This window comes from Dipodomys merriami, unplaced genomic scaffold (assembly GCF_024711535.1).
Source record: "Dipodomys merriami isolate MVZ:Mamm:240054 unplaced genomic scaffold, mDipMer1.0.p SCAF_13, whole genome shotgun sequence".
NCBI lineage: Eukaryota > Metazoa > Chordata > Mammalia > Rodentia > Heteromyidae > Dipodomys > Dipodomys merriami.
Window position 1 is genome coordinate 34458175 of NW_027202604.1, and position 10062 is coordinate 34468236.

Consider the following 10062-nt stretch of genomic DNA (forward strand, 5'->3'; position numbering starts at 1 on the left):
CTCATACAATGGTCATTCACCGGGCGCGTGCCAGCGGGCAGCTGCAGTCCAGGGCCTCGCCTGTGCTGCCACGTGGTACCCAGGTGAAACCGTTGTCACTCACAGTTGGAGCTTAGTTTAGTTCACACCCCCTGCTCGGGGTCCCATAGGATTGAGAGAGAGGTGGTGCATTGTACTCATACACTGACATGGATAAAAATAAATCCAAAGTAAAAGGAGTTTTTAAATTTTTTATTATTATAAAGATGATATTCAGAGGGGTTACAGTTAGGTAAGACAAGTAACAAGTACAGGTCTTATTGGACAGGGTCCACCCCTTCTGTCACTCTGTCCCAGTTTTTCCCTCCAACCCTACCTATCAGTTGTATAGTTCATTGTCAGCACAGTGTCTAGTGAACACCACTACTATATTTGGTCACCCTTTGTCCCTCCATTTCTGTGCCCCCAAGTAAAATGTTCTTACAAAACTACTCATTCCAAATGGAGAAAAACGTGTTCCTTCCTAGGCTGTGTTCTCCTTGTCTAATTTCCAATACTGAAGCTTCAACTCAGGACTTACCTGCTGTCCCTGAGCTTTTTTTGCTCAAGGCTGGTGCTCTACCACTTGAGCCACAGCTCTACTTCCAGCTTTTTTTTTTCTCGAGGGGGTGGAGGTGGTTAATGGGAGATGAGTGTTTCGAGTTTGTTTGCCTGAGCTGGCTTTGAACTGTGATCCTCAGCCTAAGTAGCTAGAATTGTAGGTGATTTTTTTTTGTTTTGTTTTGTTTTTGGGTCCAGTCGTGAGGCCTGAACTCTGGGCCTGGGCTCTGTCCCTCAGCCCTTCAGCTCAAGGCTAGTGCTCTACCACTTGAGCCACAGCGCCACTTCCGTCTTTTTTCTTTTTGCTTATGTGGTGCTGAGGAATGGAACCCAGGGCCTCATGCATGCAAGGCAAGCGCTCTACCACTGAGCCACCTTCCCAGCCCCGTAGGTGTTCTTTTTTGACCAGTTTTTGTGCATTGAGAATTGGGTCAGGATTAAATTCCAATTCAGTGAGTAGTTTCCTATCCCATGCTCCCACTTTATAAATTCGCCAACTAAAAAAAATACAAATTATTCATTTTCCAGTCAGTGTACCCTATGTGCACAGACTTTTTTCCATCATCGGGCAAGCCTGGGATCCACACAGGCTTTCCTAACTAAAACCAAAAGGGGCTCTGTGCCCAGCCACGCATGCGCACCCTAGCCGGCAGGGACTTGCTGTTCCCTTGGGCTGTGCCCAGCCACGCATGCGCACCCTAGCCGGCAGGGACTTGCTGTTCCCTTGGGCTTTCTCTTTGTTCCCTCACACTGCCCAGCGCCCGGTGGCAGTGTGTGTGGTTGGTCTCCCAAGTCCCAGCCAGTTCTAGAAAGTTCTGCATTGACATGTTGAGGTGGCAGTGTTTACAGGGTTGTCATGTTTCATTTGAACCCTGTCACGGAAGATAGGAATCTCTGTCTGGCTTGCCAGCTTGCACCGAGAATCATTGAGATTGGGATGGTCTCCACCCTGGTGGAGCAGGTCCGTCCTACCTGTGGCGTCTGGGTGTCAGCAGCAGAGCACCTGCGACGGGACACGGCCTGTGGAGGAGAAGGCCCCGCTGCTGCTGGGGACGGGCTTCGCCTGCTTCCTGCACAAGGCACCTCACAGCACCTTGATTTCGGGGATGGAGACCAAGGTCACCTTCACAGTGACCTACCATGCAGAGGAGGGTCGGCAGGTATCAAGGATGGGGTACAGTGATGTCATTTGGGATTTTATCTAACCCTACGCAAGGTGGCCATCACACCAATTTTGCTTCCAAGCTTTGGCAAATTTCCTTCCACTCCCCCTCACTCCCCCACCAGACCTAGTCAGACTTGTCTGGGGAGCAGGCACTAGTGGCTACTCAGGAGGCTGACATTTGAGGATCATGGTTCAAAGCCAGCCTGGGCAGAAAAGTCTGACTCTTATCTCCAATTAACCACCAGAAAACCAGAAGTGGTGGTGTGGCTCAAATGGTAGAACACTCACCTTGAGCTGAAGAGCTCAAGTTCAAGCCCCACAACCGACCAAAAAAAAAAAAAGTCTGGGGAATTCCATTCCACTTTGGTCAAATTTATCGTATCTTACTCTTGTCTACTGCTGCCCCTAAAACTACAGTTAGCAACTTCTGTGTGTTCCTATGAATAAAGCTGCTCTTTGTGTGCTGTGGTCTTATAGTACATCCTGTCCAATCATTCTTACAGTTGTATCTATCTTTATTCTCCCTGGCATGCCCATGCAAGATACAACATCTTTCATCTTTTTTTCTTTTTTTTTGGTCGGTCATGGGCTTGAACTCTGGGCCTGAGCGCCGTCCCTGCGCACTTCAGCTCAAGGCGAGCGTTCTACTGCTTGAGCCTCAGCGCCACTTCCGGTTTTCTAGGATGGTTTATTGGAGATAAGAGTCTCAGGGACTTTCCTGCCCGGGCTGGCTTTGAACTGCGATCTTCAGATCTCAGACTCCTGAGTAGCTAGGATTACAGGTGTGAGCCACTGGTGCCTGGCCCTTTCTTTCTTTTTTTCCTTGACTGGGACTTGAACTAAGTATCTGATGCTTTTGCTCATTAGCTGATGTGCTACCACCTGAGCCACACCTCCATCTTAACGTATGTATGTATTATACACATATACATGTACTCAGGATCTGTGTCCTGTCCCATAGATTTTTCACTCAAGTCTAATACTCTTATCACTTAAGCCACAGTTCCACTTCCAGCTTTTTGTGGTTAACTGGAGTTTAGGATCTCAAGGCCTTTCCTGCCCTGGCTGGCTTCTGAACCGTGATCCTTAGATCTGTGTCTCCTGAGTAGCTAAAAATATAGGTATGAGCCACCAGCACCTGGGTCTTTCAATTTTTTATTTACTTAGTTTGCTTCCAAGTTCATGCTTCTTCTCAAGTTTTGTTCGTATTTGAACAGTCTTTTAAGATTTGGTTGTACTTTCTGAAAATGGATTGCTTGACTTTTCCTCTGGTACATCCTGTTCTTTTCTCCATTCAAGTTGTTCCTAACATAACAAAAGCAAGCACCTTTGTAGCAGCAAACCAGACAGAGGTTTTACTTACAGGATGGTAGGAAATTGCATGATCTTTACAGTAAACTAAGGCACGAGCCTGTTAAGACCTGAACTGTAGTACTGGAGGCATGGTTCAAGTGGTAGAGCAGCTGCCTAGTGTGAAAAATACATGGGTTTTTTTTTTTTTATCAAAGTGTAGTGTAATCTTGAGAGAAGTCTTTTTCTGTGTGTCTTAGCCCTTGTTAATTACAATTTAGTTATATACATCTTTTTCCTGAGCACTTTAATTAAGACAGCCTGTTAGAAGCTCCTTGAATTTTAGTTTGCATCCTGTTAATTAAGCCAAATCTTTCTACAGATTATGAACATGAGCTCAGCCAAATACTTGGGAGAATGCATTAACAGAAAATAGCCAGAAAGTTTCTGATAGTTATTTCAAGGTTGATGATGAGAACTTATTGCTGACTTCTGTGCCAATTTAGAGGCAAATTTATTCCCACGAAAATATTAGGCCAGTTGCAAGTTGATCACACCTATAGAACTAGTTACTCAGGAGGCAGAGATCAAAAGGTCACAGTTTAAGCCCAGCTTGGGCAAAAACTTGTTGAGACCACTACCTCAACAGAAAAAGCTGGGCATGATAGAACAAACCTGTCATAAATAGGAGGATCACAGTCCTAAGCCAGCCTGGACAAGAAGTGAGTACTTACCTCAAAAAACAAAACATATTTAACCAGATCAGAAGGGACTAAAGGCATGTGTCAAGCCATAGAGTGCTTCCCTAGCAAGTACACATCCTGGCTTTCAAACCTCAGTACTACTAAGAAACTTAAAATATATATATTAGGAGCATAACTACATACTTAACAGAAGCAGAGTTGGATTTTTTTTGAAAAGTCTCATTAGTCATTAGTGCTTATTAAAAGACATATGACAGGGGCTGGGAAGGTGGCTCAGTGGTAGAGCACTTGCCTTGCATGCATGAGGCCCTGGGTTCGATTCCTCAGTACCACATAAGCAAAATAAAAAAAAAGACATATGACAATAAAAGTCACCTTGTATAAAGACAAGCTTGTGTTGAAGGTGCTCAACCCATCCTGCAGGAGTAAAAACTGACTTGAAAAAGAAGAAAGCCCTAAAGAGTTGGAATAACTTGCCCCAGAAAACTCAATTCCAAACATCTCCTGACTTAGCCAAACCCAGAGCTCTCTCAACTCTGTCCAGATGTGCTCCTCCTCCCCGAACAGGCCTATATAGTTTCCCCCCAAAACAGTTCCCTATTGCTACACGTGGAATGGCTGGAAACGGACTTGCATTTTTTTTCCAATCTCTTTCATCAGAGAATTTTACATATCAGAAAGTGTTGAATATGAATACTTTTTGTTATTTTTATTTTTTTATTCATTCTTTTATTTTCTCCCCCCCCCCGTCGCCCCCCTGAATATGACTTTTTGTCAAGACCAAAAACCCCAATGCAAAGATAAGAGGCAAAGTCCTAAAAATCTCTCCTTGAGAAATATCTCGTGTAAATAATTCTCAATTTAGCTACTTTTTCCAAAGGACAGTTATCACCCCCCCCATCCAGGTGACTCACACCCAGTGAAGCAATGCAGGTGTCAGGGTCGGGCTGCCTGAGGCCAGTGCCCTGTCCACAGCAAACCCTGTGCTCCCATCCACCACCCCTGGCAAAACATGAACAATCAACCAGAGTGCTGGAAAACCCCCAGCAAGATTTCAATTTTACAGAAAGTACCCGACATTCCACTCCTTTTGCATCATGAAGTAGTGGTTGAAGTCGAGTATTGAGTAAACCCGCCATGTGTGTGGTTTTTGTGGGTGGTTACAGCTTAAAATGACGATTGGACCTCGTCCGTCATCTGACAGGACAGGACTCTTGACAGCAAGTGGAATGAATCCGCTTAGGATGATAACAAACGTTTTTCCACCTTTAGCATGCTATGGCCATGATTGGTAATTCTTAGAACCTCAAGGCCAATCCAGAAACCTCAAATCTGCCTCCCCTTCCCCCAAAATAAACTGCCCAATGGGGGGGAAAAAACTGAAAAGGCTGATCACTGGTTTTTTCATGTGATGTACTCAGACAGGGCTGCAAGCAAGTGCCAGAGGCTAAGATTTTTAATTCATTTGGGGGAGGGGAAAAAAAAACAAAAAACAAATCTAGCTTACTGGAGCATGACTTGAAAAGAGAGAGAAAGAGATACCAAGGAAAAAACTTTACATTGTTTAAGGTCATGACAAACCAATGTGAGAGAGAATCCTCACACCCAGAAGCGAAACTGCATCATCCCCCCGGCCTGGAAAGAAAAAAGAAAGCTAAAAGACAAAAGAAAAAAACCACCATCAAATAAGAATGCGGAGTTCAAGAAAACCCCTAAGGTAAATTCTGAGAGTCGCACAACTTAAGAAGTGCACGCAGAGAGCAAGAAGCACTAGTGGAAAGAACTTGGTAGCATTTTGTTATTGTTGTTTGTCATTATCTCACAAGAAAAAGTCTGGTCCCATATTCATGGAACTTTCTAGACGGTCCAGGAAATGAACCTGTTCACTCCTGAATTCACTTACTCTTCATTCACGTACTCATCACCTCCAGCAGCACACACAGAGAAGCTTCTTTAGAAACCCCAGAGAAAGGACAACTAAGATTTGGTATGAATTTGGCACAAGGAGACCTGAGCCACACAAGGCTTAAGAGCTAAGATGCCCTAGCCCATACATAAATGAACATGACCTTGACCTTGAGAAGCATTATGACTTCCATAAAGTCATTTGAAGTTTTAATCCCCCATTTCCCAAGAATAGAGATGACTTCCAGTGCTACAGGTGACAAAGAAAGATGACGTGCTCTTAAGCATCTACTCTAAATTCTCTATGTTATTTCCATTCCTTTGCAACCTAACCATTTCCTTTTTCTCATACCTAGCAACAATCTCCGCTAAGAACTGCATGACCAAAACCCACTTTCCGTTCCTATTCAATCAGGCTGGCGTTGTTACTGTGAGATCTGAAAACTCTATCTTAACATGACATGTTTGGGTCACATCCAGTCATTTAAAAAAAAAATCTCAACTAAATTCTGTTTGGACTGAATAATTTGAACTATCAGTTTGAACTGAATAATTCATGGAGAAGAAAATCTTATCATACAGCTCATGACTTTTAGAAAATTGTTCTCATTTTTTTGATCAGCATTAAATTCAAAGCTGAATTTAAAAAAAGAATGATTCCAGTAGCTCCTGTCATCCTAGCTACTCAGGAGGCTGAGATCTGAGGATCAAGGTTCAAACTCCAAGAGAATTTTTTTTGTCGGTCATGGGGCTTGAACTCTTGAGCCTGGGCACTGTCCCTCAGCTCTTTAGCTCAAGGCTAGAGCTCTACCACTTGAGCCACAGCACCACTTCCGGCTTTTTCTGCTTATGTGGTACTGAGGAATCGAACCCAGGGCCTCATGCATGTAAGGCAAGCACTCTACCACTGAGCTACCTTCCCAGCTCTCCAAGAGACTCTTTCCAACTAACTACCAAAAAGCTAGAAATGGTGCTAGCCTTGAGCACAAAAACTGAGGGACAGCACCCAGGCCTTGAGTTCAAGCCCCAGGACACACACACACACACACACACACACACACACACACACACACACACACACACACACACAAAATCTTCATGGAAAGATTTTTATCTCAAGGATAACATACTTTATTAGTTCATGAATTGTTTTCATGTATAATTGTCATTGGAACCTCCCAAACCTGATGAATACCATCCCTGTGTCAGAAAAGGCTAGGGATGTTAGAGTGTGGTGTAGAATACTGGTAACAACTCAAAAAGAACTTGTCAAGGCAAAGGAGGAGGCACCATCCGCCAGAAATCTGGCCAGCAAGCACCCAGGAAAGGCAGTCTGCTCCCTTTTTCTCCCTAACCCAACAGGCCTCGCCCCTCTCCTCCCATTGGCTGAGCTCACGTCCCCCTCGCAGCCAGCAAAAGGTGTGGATTAATGAATAGGGTGTAACTCACATTTAAGAGGCTTCTGACCCGATGTTTTAAGTGAAGTGCAGCAGGAAAAAGGATGTAACGAAGATGTAATTAACCAGGGCAAAGCCAGCTGACCAAAGCAGGAACTTTTCTGAAAAAAAACTCCCACTAGACTGACCGAAAGGAAGCAAACTACTTTGATAGGAAATACGCTTTCTCACACCTGATACCTAGTGGTCGTAAATGTTGCTGTCTTTCATTGAACCTTTAAAAAACTTCTGCATGTGATTCTGGAAGCTCAGAACCTTCTTCATAGCTCCAAGGTGTTCATGCCTTTCTGATGACCCCATCCCACTTTCTGATCCTAAATACTGGTTCCAATCCCCTACCCCTTCTCACCACCTCCCCTCGCTTTACCCCATGCCACCCCTAGCTGGGCATACAGCGTTCCTTTTTGCCCCCAAAGCACCATTAACCAGGGGGCATGGTGGAGGGCAGGTGGTTACTGAAGGAAGATAACAGCAAATAATAAGAAGCAACTTTAAAACAGAAGCAACAGAAACATGATTTGACCCAGAAATACACTACCCAGCATTTATCCAACAAAAATGAAAATACGCATCCACACAAAAACCCTCCATGCAGCCAAGCAGGGGCTCACATTTGTAAGTCTCGCTAGTCAGGAGGCTGAGGACCAAGGTTTGAAACCAGAAAAGTCTGTAAGACTCCATTCCAATTAACCAATAAAGAAGCTGGACTGGAGAAGTGGCTCAATGGTGGAGCACCAGCAGTGATCAGAAAGGCTGAGAGTGTGACAAATCCCTCAAAATTGAAACACCACTTCAATTGTTTTTTTTACTTTAAAAAGAAAACATAATGCAAGTTACAAACAACTGTAGTAATATCACCCCAAATTGGAAACCATTTCCAATTTTTCAATTCAGAAACCCAAACTCCAACTAATTTCTCTCTTCTCTTCACCCAACCTATCTTCATTGTTTTTTTTTTTTCAAGTATTTTCCCCTTTTTAAAGCTCATCTAAAGTGTTAACACCTTTTCCCAGACAACTATTATTTCTTTTTTTTTTTTTTTTGGTCCGGTTGTGGGGCCTGAACTCTGGGCCTGGGCACTGTCCCTCAGCTCTTCAGCTCAAGGCTAGCGCTCTACCACTTGAGCCACAGCACCACTTCCGGCTTTTTTCTTTTTGCTTATGTGGTGCTGAGGAATCAAACCCAGGGCCTCATGCATGCAAGGCAAGCGCTCTACCACTGAGCCATCTTCCCAGCCCCACAACTATTATTTCTTACCTAGACTTCTGCAACAATGTTTAAATGGCTGTTCCTCCTTCTTGAGTCTTGAAGCACCCACCATTATCATATACCATTCCCAAAGCCTTTATTCACAGACTCAAGATCTGTGCTTTCTTTTCCTTATTTATCCTTATCTCTCACCTCTTTATCTTTCATGGATACCACTGTCCCCAACACACACACACACACACACACACACACACACACACACACACACACACACACACACACACACACACACACACACACACACACACACACACACACACACACACACACACACACACACACACACACACACACACACACACCCCTATAACAACCCTGCACTTCCCAGGCCCTGGAACAATGAGTTCACTCTTTCACATCTTTCCCCTTGTCCTTTATTTAATACACCCATCCCTTCTACTTTTACTTGACTTATCTTCCGGGACTTTTAAGGCCATGGCATGGTTTCATGATACCCCAATCTGGACTGTGTGCTATTTAATCCCTTCGCACGTAACACTCTGAAATTATCTTCCTCTCTGTCTCCAGGGATGATGGGATGACATTCTTCATCCTACTTGCCGCTCTATCTTACTATTGTTAAGTTTGGTAATCCTTCGATTGCTTATTATTTTTAAAAAGAGTCAGGAGCATAGTAGAAATGATCATCCAGGCAAAAGGACCCCATGGCCACTGCTTGAACCAGAGGCAAAGTCAAAACCAGGCCCAGTCAGTGCCTACAACAGTCTTACTGAGACATTATAAGGTTGTTTTCTATGCCTTCTCAGAAATTTTCTTCATGTACAGGAGAAACAGATGAATGAGTTTTGTAAATCAAACACCAATATTACACACTCACTCACATGTAGCATTCACTAATCCTGGTGCCCAGAGACTGCTGACTTCATTTTACCCATTGTTTTCACCACTACTTCCTACATTTAAAATTTTTTTCATCTTAGCAAAGCACAAGCTAAACACAAAACTATCTTTTACTGAAGTCTAAAACTCTCAATGTGCCGGGTGCTGGTGGCTCACATCTGTAATCTTAGCTACTCAGGAGACTGAGATCTGAGGATCACGGTTCAAAGCCAGCACCAGCAGGAAAGTCTGTGAAACTCTTATCTCCAATAAACCACCAGAAAACCGGAAGTAGCGCTGTAGCTCAAGTGGTAGAGCACTAGCCTTGAGCTGAAGAGCTTAGGGACAGCGCCCAGGCCCAGAGTTCAAGCCCCATGACGGACAAAAAAAAAAAAAAAACAAGCTCTCAATGTACAACCCTCATCATCTAATCAGTTATAGGAGCATATTTCCAAGGTTTTGCTATGTGTTAAAATGCTTGAGCCTTTAAGTAGATAAGAAATGATCAGTTTGGGGGCTGAGAAGGTGGCTCAGTGGTAGAGCACTTGCCTTACATGCATGAGGCCCTGGGTTCGATTCCTCAGCACCACATAAGCAGAAAAAAAAAAGCCGGAAGTGGTGCTATGGCTCACGTGGTAGCACACTAGCCTTGAGCTGAAGAGCTGAGGGACAGCGCCAGGGTCAGAGTTCAGACCCCATGACCGGACCCAAAAAAAAAAAAGAAAGAAATGATCAGTTTTGTAGTCTCACTAGCGTTTACTTATGCCATTTAAAACAAAAACCTAAAATGTCAAAGTCAACTGGTATTTCATAATGAAATGTGATAAATAATGAAGTTAATCACAGAAGGTAT